Source organism: Gopherus flavomarginatus, chromosome 2 (genome assembly GCF_025201925.1).
Source record: "Gopherus flavomarginatus isolate rGopFla2 chromosome 2, rGopFla2.mat.asm, whole genome shotgun sequence".
In the NCBI taxonomy this organism is placed as follows: domain Eukaryota; kingdom Metazoa; phylum Chordata; order Testudines; family Testudinidae; genus Gopherus; species Gopherus flavomarginatus.
Window position 1 is genome coordinate 237,711,658 of NC_066618.1, and position 12,456 is coordinate 237,724,113.

Genomic DNA, 12,456 nt, shown 5'->3' on the forward strand with positions numbered 1-12,456 from the left:
ACAGCCATTCATTAGAGGTGGTTTAATTATGTCACCAAGAAAGCTCTCTTCTGCTGGCATAGAGTGGTTACATGGGAGACCTTACAGCGGCAGCCGTAGAGCTGTAAGGTCTGCAGTGTATACATAGCCTAAGTGATGTGTACAAGGTTACACAGATATCTGGGGCAAGGCAAGGAACTGAACCCTATAATCCAAGCCCTAGGTTAGTGTCCTAACCATGGGACCCTCTTTCCTCACTCATCTAGAAAGAAAGTTATAATCTTATTGTTAAACACAGATGAGGGAAAAATAGCTGTTGGGCACTCCTGTTATGTGGACTTCCTAGGCCATCTTGGATCCTGAGATGCACAACTCACAAACCTAAGTACACTTTGTACTCCTGGGGCAATTCTCTGCCAAAAAATTAAAATTTCTGAAAAATTCTATATACGTCAAAATAACACTCCATAATCATGCCGATTTATTTCAAAAATACCTGTCAACAAGTATGTCTGTAACAATACAGACAACAAAAAATATTCAGGAAATATTTTTAGACAAATATATTCCTTACTAGGCATATTAATACAGAACTCTGAGTAATACATTTAAACTATCTACTTTCTAGGAGATAAGGAAGCGTTGTTTATTACTCCTCATAACACAAGAACTTGGGGTTATCAAATGAAATTAATAGGCAGCAAGTTTAAAAAAAAATAAAGTATTTCTTCACACAGAGTCAACCTGTGTAACTCCTTGCCAGAGGATGTTGTGAAGGCCAAGACCATAACATGGTTCAAAAAAGAACTAAATAAATTCATGGAGGACAGGTCCATCAATGGCTATTAGCCAGGATGGGCAGGAATGATGTCCCTACTCTTTGTTTGCCAGAAGCTGGGAATGAGCAAAAGGGGATGGATCACTTGTGATTACCTGTTCTGTTCATTCCCTCTGGGGCATCTGGCACTATCCAGTCAGAAGATGGACCTTTGGTCTGGGCTAGATGAACCTTTGGTCTGACCCACTAGGGCCATTCTTATGTAAACTACAATACAGAAACATATTTCCCGCACCCCTCAGAAGCAGTGCAGAAGCTTGGGGGAGTCAGGGGTAACAGAGGAGCTGAGGGAAAGGGAAGCCTGGTAATGAGCCTGGAGGGTTGCTGGGTGTGTGTGGGAGAAGTATGGAACAGAATTTTAGGAGGTCGGTGGGGGGGGGGGAGCAGAGAGGGGGAGAGGGAGACACATGACTGTTAGGGATTTGGAGAGCCTCCCCCATGCAGACCTTGGCTGACCCCTAGCCTCTCCTATTAAGTCAGGCACATCTACCCCTGTCCCTGTGTCCCTGCACCCCCCCTTCCCTCTGTCCCCATGCACCTCCCTTCCCCATCTTGTACCCCCAGTCACCCCCCCGCCCCATGCACCTCTGTCCCCATTGTCCCTGCACCCACTCTTTGCCATCCCCCATCTCCATGTGGCTCTGCACCCTCATTCAGCCTTCACGCACTAGCCTTTTTGAATTCCAGTCTGTGTGACTCCCCACCACCCAGTGCACCGCACTATCTGTCCCCACCAAATCCAGTGCCTCCTCACCTGGCCAGACATGTGGGCAGGGCACTGTGAGGAATGCAGCCTCTTGTCCTCCCTATCAGCTGCTGACTGCTATGACCTGTGAGACAGTTGCCCTCTGTTCTGGCCCCATAGCAGCCCCTGGTGAGCAAAAGGCATAACTGCAGTGCCTCTCTGGCAGAATGTATTTTCTGCAGAAGAAAAAAAAATCTGCAGGGGATGTGAATTCTGCACATGCACAGGTAACAGAATTCCCCCAAGAGTAACTTTGCTAGTATCTCCTTTAGTTCAGCAAACAGACATAAATTTGACTACTTCCACTGGTGCTTCCCCTGCACTCTTAATCCAACCAATAACCTGTTTTATCTGGACCAAGGTTCAGTCAGCTTACTCATCCAAACTGATGTCTGTTCAGAAAAGCTGATTAAATGCACGGTCTAGGCCAGTGGTGGGCAACCTGAGGCATGTCAGGGTAATCTGCTGACAGGCCGCAAGACAGTTTGTTTACATTGACTGTCCTCAGGCACAGCTGCCCGCAGCTCCCATTGGCTGCGGTTCGCCATTCCCGACCAACAGGAGCTGCGGGCAGCTGTGCCTATGGACAGTCAATGTAAACAAACTGTTTCACGGGCCACCAGCAGACTGGCCTGACAGGCTGCAGGTTGCCCACCACTGGTCTAGGCCCAGTGAAAAATGATACCGTCAGTCATCATACTGAAAGTAGTGTAGCTTAAGTCACAAGGTCCTATTATCTCCCCAATGGCTTTGTAAACACAAGTTGAGCAGGAGTGCCAGTCCAGAACTTCGCAGTATTTTACAAGACAGCACTCTTGCTATAAATGAAAAATTGATCAAAACTACCCTCTAGATCTGTGCTGACTAGCAAGACCCAAGCCACCTAAGGAAAACTGTCTGTCATTACAAGTGCTCATAGATGTGAATAATACCCCAGAGTCCGCAGTTTCAAAGACTAGGAATGAAAAACAACCTGCATGGAGACCAGATTTTTGTCCACACTAGAAAGAGCTAAACTAGCATGATCACTGTACTTTTTATACCATAATCAGGCATGGAACTCTACCAACATTTCCCCAGGAAATCTATAGTGTCTTGATATTGTGAAAGTTGCTTTGCTGCAAACCTCTCATTCGACCCAAAAATGGAGTTAAAACAAAGTAATAATTAACAAGATCCCAGCACAAGGGCTTAATTTTAAAAAGATGCTAACATCATGCCCTCCCAAATGTTGATAATCTCATCCATCAGCACAGTGACCTAACCTAAAAACAAAGGAAACAATAGTTTGCACATGACAAGCTTGAAATCTCTACCTTCATGCCTTCAATCCTAACTATACGATCTAGAATATATCAAGCTGCATGCCTAAAGCCAGAAACAACTAGAAAGAGGACCACTGTCATGAATATCCCAGTCCTTTCCCAGATTGCAAATACTATAAAGTATACACTAAGTATAAGACTTTGTAATCTAACAATTGCAAAATGAGTAGAGTTGTTCTGCATATTAAATATAGGGGAATTCCTTGAGAAGTAATTTGTTTATATCTAGCCATGCTTCTTATTGTGCACTATTCTGAAGAAAGACTAAAAATTGTTCCCAAAGCTTCTTGGGAAGGAGCCTGCATACACACGAGCTTCTTCTACAGGAAGAGCGTCACCACCCAACTTCTCATCTGTAAGTGCCTACCCTAACCAATCTTGTTTCTTTCCTCTTAGGGTTGGAGCAGCTTCTGTGTGTTCTTCTCCCTCCTTGATATTAAGCGGGGTATGAATTTTTTTACTCTTTGCAATTAGGTTTCAGCTTTTGGTAGTGGAGTTCCCCCAGCTTGGTCTGCAGCAAGGGAATTCTAATGGTGGAGAGGAAGCTTCCTCCCTCCCCCAACAAATCGTTTTTGGTGGGAAAAGGAGCAGCAATATAATTCTGTGGACTACATGGCCACTTTTCTGAATATAACAGGTACTTATCTGGAGCTTAGCCAGGGAGAACCTATTTCAGGCTGTGACCCCTGTAGGCTTCCTCTTTGGATAACTAAAGAGTCAGGTAAAAGACTCCTTCTTCAGTAGTACAAAGAGGGGAACTGAGTCTGATTAGTTATATCATCCTTTCCCTGACCTCAGTCCCATAAGTTAGATTGCCATATGTGCAGTGGTAGTTGCATATGTGTCTCTCACTCAGAAGAGGGGGAGGGTCAGTCTTAGTCTTTCTAAGATTGCAGGAGAGACATCAATATGCTCTTGAAAAAGGAAGCTGCAACCACAGAAGCGATTTTTGGACCGGATATGAACCAAAATGCTTGTCTGCAAGTTTCCTGCAGTTAAAATCTACTACATTTTATAATGCAATTAAGTATCAGATGGGAATCACGTCTCTGAAATGATGACAATACTTTTGTAATTAAATATTTGATATCAAACATTGTCTTTGGCATGGAGGTTTGTTGAATTACCTTGGGTGCTTGCTTACATTGCAGTTATTCCTGGCACAAACAGAACAATGCTGAAAACTTCACATTCTCAGACTAATGAAAAACTACACTTCTAAATTCACCTATCAGGATTTTTGTGCATAATTCTGGAATGGAATTTGAGAAGTTTGAGTTCAATTTCCAGGCTCTAATGTAGGCTTCCTGTATGATCTTGCACAATTCACTCAAGGCCTTGCGTAGACTACAAGTCTCCCATTCTCAACAATGAGTGCAGATGTAAAAGTATTGAACATGGGTTAACTATAAGTGTAGATCAGGGACAAACAGTATTCAGAATTTCAAAAAAACAAAGACTAAGCCCTTAATCTATCTGTGACTCAAACCTCATCTGTAAAATAAGGATTGTGATGTTGCACTCCATATGTTTTATGGAAATATATTTATAAGTGTGAACATGATGCAACTGGAATATGCTTTGTGCAAAAAAGTGTCTTGTAAGGTATCATTACAAAGCTTATAATCTACTGAGTGTGTTCATCCTATTCATATGAATGTATCATTCTTGTATCTGAAGCTAGAAATATGAAGTATTACTCTGAAGTCCTATTGTAATTATGCAAAGTGTGGGCCATTAATGGTGGTTTAGAATCTTGATGACTCCCATTGACTAGGACAACCGGTTGTAAATGGCTCTTTACTTGCAAGCCTTCCTATGTTCATGTGAGTTAGGCCGGAAAGAATGTAGGCTTGGGGTCTCACAGGACATGTGACCATGTTACCTGGTACTGGAATCCATCTTAAACCGGATGCTTTGCCATTTAGAAGGAGGGGTGGGGACCCAGAGAGACAAAAGATTCCCGCCTTATGCCAAAGCTATAAAGGGGGTTCAACAGAACAAAGGGGGCTGCAGTCATGAGAAAACTCTTAGTTACCACCTGAGCTGGAACTAACAAGAACCGTACCAGGGAAAGCATTGGGCCCAGACTAAGAAGAAGTCTAGTCTGCGAAAGAAGCTTATTGGAACATCTGAGAGTGAAATGTACCTGCAGTCAGTTTCATAAAATGTATTAGGCGTAGACTTGCATGTTTTGTTTTTATTTTGCTTGGTAATTTACTTTGTTCTGTTATTACTTGAAGCCACTTACATCCTACTTTTTATACTTAAAGTAACTTTTGTTTATTAGTAAACTCAGAGTAAGTGATTAATACTTGGGGGAGCAAACAGATGTGCATCTCTCTTTATCAGTGTTACAGAGGGCAGACAATTGATGAGTTTACCGTGTATACGCTTTATACAGAGTAAAACGGATTTATTTCGGGTTTGGATCCCATTGGGAGCTGGGTGTCTGGGTGCTGAAGATAGGTGACTTGCTGAGCAGTTTTTGGTTAAAGTCTGCAGCTTTGGAGGCGTGGACCAGACTTGGGTCTGCGTTGCAGCAGACTAGTGTGTCTGGCTCAGCAAGGCAGGGTTCTGGAGTCCCAAGCTGGCAGTGGAAAACGGGCTCAGAGGTAATTGCAGTACATCAGGTGACAGCCTCAAGGGGGTCTCTGTGACAGAACTCATCACAGGGATAATGCTCTCCTACCTCAGAGTGTTGAGAAGATAAATTCATTTATGTCTCATGTGCTCAGACACTATGATGGCGGCCTCTACTAGTATTTAAGATTGTAATTTCATAGCATCAGAATTTACTAAGAGCTTGTGTAATACAGAACTGAGTTAATAAGTGTTCCTCATTTATGAGCTGGAGACATTTCAAATGTTAGCTGCCACATTTGCATATGTAATGACTTTGGGAGGGAGGACAAGAGAAGACTATACAGATACAATAGATTTCATCTAGTCCAGAAGATGTTAGGAGCATTTGCCATAAAAGACACACATTTTTTTATTTTATATATGAATATGAGAGAGACAGACAGTGCGCAGTAGTACCCAGGAAGCCCAGTCATGGGCCAGCATTTCACCGAGCTAGGTACTGCACAAAAGACAGACCCTGTCCAACAAAGCTTACAATTTAAATATAGGAGAAGAGACAGAATTCGGATGCAGACAGATGGGGGAGCACAAGGAAACGATGACAAATGCTAGTCAGCACGATGGACAGCAGTGTCAGCATACCAACTTCCTAATCATTTGTCAAGGCCCTGGTAAGCTCCCTCTACTGGACACTTTCCAGACCACTATGAGAGGAGCCATATGCCGGATCCCACAGTCGGAACAGAATCACTTGCCCCTGGTTTGGTGTACGTACACACACACAGCTTGCAGATCCTCCATCTAGCACTCCATCTTAAGAGTTTAGGATACATGGCCAACTACCGAGTACTCTGAAACCAGTGCTGAAATTGGGTTACAGTTTAGCTATCTCAGACGGTATAGGACAAGATGTAGCACATAACACATACAGCCTTTGCACAGGACTCATACACAGCACTGTTCTTTCTTTAATAGTGTGAAAAATACATAGATCTATACAAAAATAGATAAACCCTATACACATTTCACTGCCTCAGTTTCCTCAGTGCTCTTTGGGCGTTATTTAGGTTGTGGTTAGTGTCATCGGGGGTCAAAGTCCTTCTGTTGTAGTGCATGGCTTGGGCTCTGAAACACTGAGCCTTCTCTCTAGTTGGCCTCCTCTAATCTTGGCCAATACATTCCCTTCCCCTGTCCTGCCCAATCTTCCTGTATCTCACCCCCAAGTTTATATGCTCCTCTTCTACACCAGGCTTCTTTGTTCTGTCTTGGATAACTTTTCACTGTTCCAAATCTCCTTCCTGCAGACCAACTTAGCCAAATTGATTTCCCAGCTCAGGAACACTATTTAATGTAACTATTGTGTTGTCAGAATGCAGCTCTTAAAGTTGACAACTCTCCATTGTCCTTGGTCTGGGGAAAACATATCCCTTACCAGCCCATGGTAGATTCCACATTTACACAGAGGTGTTCAGTGATGCAGCAATTTTCATAGTATCAACCATAATTCATAAATTGTATGCAGGTTTCCCAAATCACCAAACCACTGTCTAACTGGGGTAGTTTGTTTATGTTTGGAAGGCATCACAGCCAAGGAGAGTTTTAAGAAGAAATCTGAAGGAAAAACAATAAAATGGCTTTGCAGATGTCTGTTGGGACCTCCTCCCATGCCTGATGGGCAGCAGGGGAGAACAAACTAAGATGCCTGTTTGAGACACTAGAAAGTCACCTAATTTCTTTAGCAGATTAAGCATTTTACTGTATTGACTTTTTGAATGTTTGTTACCCAACTTGCCTCCATTTCATTTCTCTCAAATATCTGAAAAGACTACGCTATTACTTAATAGATAAGGTTGTTTTGTTTTTCTTAAAATAAAAGGGGAATTCTTGAAACAGGCAAATGCGGAGTAAGAATTCAGAAAAAAATTGTATCTAGCATAAAGAAGAGGATTGTTCAGTTTATCTTTTACTTACCCCAGTTATAAATATCACTAATTTCAGTTAATTTGAGCAATTTTGAATATTCAAGACAAATATATCAAATTGAAATGAGTTAAAATTTTGTTTCACTACAGACTTGTTTTAGGGTTGAAGCAGATTACTTTACAACTAAAAGTTCAGGGTGTTTTGTTTTTTTTTTTTATTAAAACCAGTTTCCTTTGAAACATGGCATAAAACCTGGTATTACTATCTATGCCCATGACAAAAAGGTACTGAAGACAATAGAACAGAATTGATTTTTATTGACTGTAGCCAAATTGCACTGAAATTAATGAAGATTTTAATCTACTAGTATTACAACTCAGATTTTCTGCAAGCAATGAGAACAATTAGGTCCATGAAACAAGTAATCATGATCCTTACAAAGAGTAGCAAATACCAAAATTTCGAGACATATGCACAAATAATTTACACTTAAAATTAGGAAATTTGAAGAATATCATATGATCATAATAAAGTGGACCCAATCAGGATTGGTTTCCATTTTGCTTAGCACTGCATAAAATCATATGAAGACAGTCTCTGCCTCAAAGCACTTAACTAAATTTGACACTAAGGGTATGGCTACATTTGGAATTTCAAAGCGCTGCCCCGGCAGCGCTGCGAAGTGTGAGTGTAGTCGGAGCGGCAGCGCTGGGAGAGAGCTCTCCCAGCGCTGCATGTAAACCACATCCCTTACGGGTGTAGCGTACAGTGCTGGGAGCCGCGCTCTCAGCGCTGCTGCCCTGATTACACTGACGCTTTACAGCGCTGTATCTTGCAGCGCTCAGGAGGGTGTTTTTTCACACCCCAGTTGCAGCGCTGTAAAGTGTGAATGTAGCCAAGGCCTACGTGGGTGCAACAAAGAGGAGGAAAAGGATATGGGAAAAGACCTGAGTAACAGCAATAAGATGAAGTCATCCCACACAAGAAACTTGGACAACTTGATGGTTCCAAATACTTCATTATTTCAATTTTTAAAATATATGGGGACAAATGAGGGGTGAGAAGAATGGCATTAATAAAAGAGGAAGAGTTAACAAACATAAGGGAGGAAGAGAGAAGGATGGAGAGAGCAAAAATGAAAGTGGAGGTAGAAGGAGAGAAGTCAGGGCATTCAACAGATAATTACGCCCAAAATTCAAACCATAAAAGTTAGTCTGCAGATGGCATGTGAATGTGCCTCACTCTTTGCCCTACTTCTGCAAATGGTGCTCACCGGGCAAGCTCTAGTGCTTCTGGAAACTGACAACTCCCAGAAGTGTTCTCTTTCCCGGCCCACATGGAGTTTACTGGTGTTTGGAACCCCAAGGTGGAGAGTTGTGTCCCTGCAGGGCTTGGGGGCCAGGGGAGGGGAGGCAACATTATTAACATCTGAAAAAAATAAATAGGAGGGGCTGGGGTCCCAATGAACATGATGTACCAGGGTCCCAAATTGCTCTAGAGCAGTGGTGGGTAACCTGCAACCCATCAAGGTAATCCACTGGCAGGCCGCAAGACAGTTGGTTTACATTGACTATTCATAGGCACAGCCACTCGCAGCTCCCAATGGCCACAGTTCTCCATTCCCGGCCTATGGGAGCTGTGGGTGGCCGTGCCTGTGTACGATCAATGTAAACCGTCTGACAGGCTGCAGATTGTCCACCACTGCTCTAGAGGGGCCTGTCTGGAAAGGATTCCTCCTCATCAAGTCACAACAGAGGGGTGGCTGCACCAAACTGAAAAGGGGATCCTGTGCAAATGCACTCTGTGTGCATTGGTTGATCCAGGCTTGATTTCTGTTGGCGCAACTGCGCTCATTGACCCTGGCTAAAGCCATCCCTGCTATTCAGGCAAGAGACTCATTCTATATTTACACATGGCACACACAGCATTACAGGGCATTGAAGTTGGAGACTTTGGCAGCTACCGCAATACAAATAAATCTAAAAATATTCTCAAATCTCTACTCCTTAAAAGGTGCCAACTCTATTAGTGAGAAAACAGTTATTACTAAGATTATAGAAAAAGCAGTTGATTGAAGAATTACAATAAAAAAGTAATTTTTCATACAAACAAGAAATTTGCATTCCTTTAAGCTGCAAGCATAATGGATACAATCAACATTTTACCAAACAATGACCTACTTGTTTCCTTGCAGCTATTCTCTTTATGTTTAATTCCACATAATTCTTAATTTGCGTATTCCTTTCATCCCACTAACACTATTCCTACACACACACAAAAAAACCAATGCATTGCTATTAGGGCATTCAAAAACAAAATGTAAAACTTTAGAGCCTGAAAGTCCAGTCAGTCCTACTTCTCGTTAAGTCAATTGCTCAGACAAACAAGTTTGTTTACATTTGCAGAAGATAATGCTGCCTGCTTCTTGTTTACAATGTCACCTGAAAATGAGAACAGATGTTTGCATGGCACTGTTGTAGCCCGTGTCGCAAAATATTTACATGCTAGATGCAGTAAAGATTCACATGCCCCTTAATGCTTCAACCATCATTCCAGAGGACATGCGCCCATGCTGATGACGGGTTCTGCTCAATAACAATCCAAAGCAGTGCAGACCACCACATGTTCATTTTCATACCTGAGTCAGATGCCACCAGCAAAAGGTTGATCTTTCTTGGTGGTTTGGGATCTGTGGTTTCCGCATTAAAGTGTGCTCTTATAAGACTTCTGAAAGCATGCTCCATACCTCATTCCTCTCAGATTTTGGAAGGCACTTCAGATTCTTAAACCTTGGGTCGAGCGCTGTATTTATCTTTAGAAATTTCACATTGGCATCTTCTCTGCATTTTGTCAAATTTGCTGTGAAAGTTTTCTTAAAATGAACAACACACGCTGGATCATTATCTGAGACAGCTATAACAGGAAATATATGGCAGAATGCGGGTAAAACAAAAGCAGGAGACATACAATTCTCCCCCAAGGAGTTCAGTCACAAATTTAATTAATGCACTATTTTTTTAAACAAGCCTCATCAGCATGGAAGTATGTCCTCTGGAACAATGGCTGAAGCAAGAAGAGGCATATGAATCTTTAGCGCATCTGGCATGTAAATATTATGAGATGCCAGCTACAACAATGCCATGTGAATGCCTCTTCTCACTTTCAGGTGACATTGTAAACAAGAAGCAGGCAGCATTATCTTCTGCAAATGTAAACTAACTTGTTTGTTTGTCTGAGCGATTGACTGAACAAGAAGTAGGACTGAGTGGACTTACTGGCTCTAACCTTGTTTTGTTTTTGAATGCAGATTTTTTTTGTACATAATTCTACATTTGTAAATTCAACTTTCATGATAAAGAGATTGCACTACCATACTTGTATTACGTGAACTGAAAAATACAATTTATTTTGTTTTTTTACAGTGCAAATATTTGTAATCAAAAATAAAAATAAAGTGAGAACTGTACACTTTGTAATCGAAATCAATATTTGAAAATGTAGAAAACATCAAAAATCATTTAAATAAATGATATTCTATTATTCTTTAATAGTGATTATTTTTTTAAATCACTTGACCGCCCTAATTGCTATTAAACAAAAAGAGACCAGCAACTCTACTCTCCAAAAGCACTTGCACAAACTAGAGCCATCTTGGTAAGGGATAGGAAAGCAGCTTTCAGTTTTCTTTTAATATATGAAGAGATGCAAACAAGTGACAGTGTTTGGGGGAGGGGAGGGGGAGAAAAGGAGAAGGGGAAATTAGTAAGTTACCTAAACACAACTCAAACATCCTGATCAAAATGTTAAACAGAACCCTCAGATGTCAGCAACTTAAACATATTTACCTTTTCTATTATAATTCCACTCTGAAGTCTGAATAAAGTCCTTTGAAAATGCAAAGGTCTGTTTATCAGAATTTGCAGGAGAACTTCACCAGTATATTGATAGAAACAAAAAGAATCAGTAGAAAGGAAAACCTATTTTCTCATATCACCTATATTGAATATGTTTTTATAAACAAATCCTCTTCAAAATTTCTGATTGTTATTCATCTTGTGAACCCTTTAATATGCACAGGGAAGATGCCATGAGAATTAAAAAGCCAAAGATGGTCTTACTGCAACTAGACCTCTAAGGTTAGAATCTTACAGGAGAAAAAAAAAAAAGAAAAGAGAAATTCTTACCATTACAGCAATGTTTTACTCTGAACATACACTGCTCAATATAATATTGAAAAAAAATTAAGAGACTCGCCAAAAACTTTTGGCTTTTTGAGGGAAGGAAAAACTTAAGAACTGTTCAAAACTAGTTTGAAAATAACTGAAGAAAGCAAAAGGCTCACTGACTCACATTAGCCACACCATCAGGGTCTCATTCATCTGCATATCTACCAATGTGATATATGCCATCATGTATCAGCAATGCCCCTCTGCCATGTACATTGGCCAAACCGGACAGTCTCTACACAAAAGAATAAATGGACACAAATCTGACATCAGGAATCATAACATTCAAAAACCAGTGGGAGAACACTTCAACCTCTCTAACGACTCAGTGACAGACTTGAACGTGACAATTTTGCAACAAAAAAACTTCAAAAAACAGACTCCAAAGAGAGACTGCTGAACTCGAATTAACGTGCAAGTTAGATACAATTAACTCAGGCTTAAACAGAGACTGGGAACGGCTGGGTAATTACACTAATTGAATCTATTTCCCTATGTTAAGTTCTCCTCACACCTCCTACGGGTCATCTTAATTATCACTTCAAAAGGTTTTTTTTCCCCTCCTGCTGATGATAGCTCATCTCAATTGATTAGACTCTTCCTGTTAGTATGCATACTTCCACCTTTTCATGTTCTCTGTATGTATAAATATTTCCTGTCTGTGTGTTCCATTCTATGCATTCAAAGAAGGGAGCTGTAGCTCAGGAAAGCTCATGCTGAAATAAATTTGTTAGTCTCTAAAGTGCCACAAGTACTCCTGTTCTTTTGACTCTGGAAAGTCGCCGATATAAGAATTTACTGCAAGCTCTGAAATCAATTAGGAAAAGATAATAT

The 12,456-nt window shown here is 41.1% G+C and overlaps 1 protein-coding gene across 5 annotated transcripts in view; it reads right to left on the bottom strand.

The window, feature by feature from the left end:
* The window catches only part of PDE7A (phosphodiesterase 7A), a 158,175-nt gene that overhangs the window by 144,549 nt on the left and 1,170 nt on the right, over positions 1 to 12,456 (bottom strand). The window lies entirely within an intron of this gene.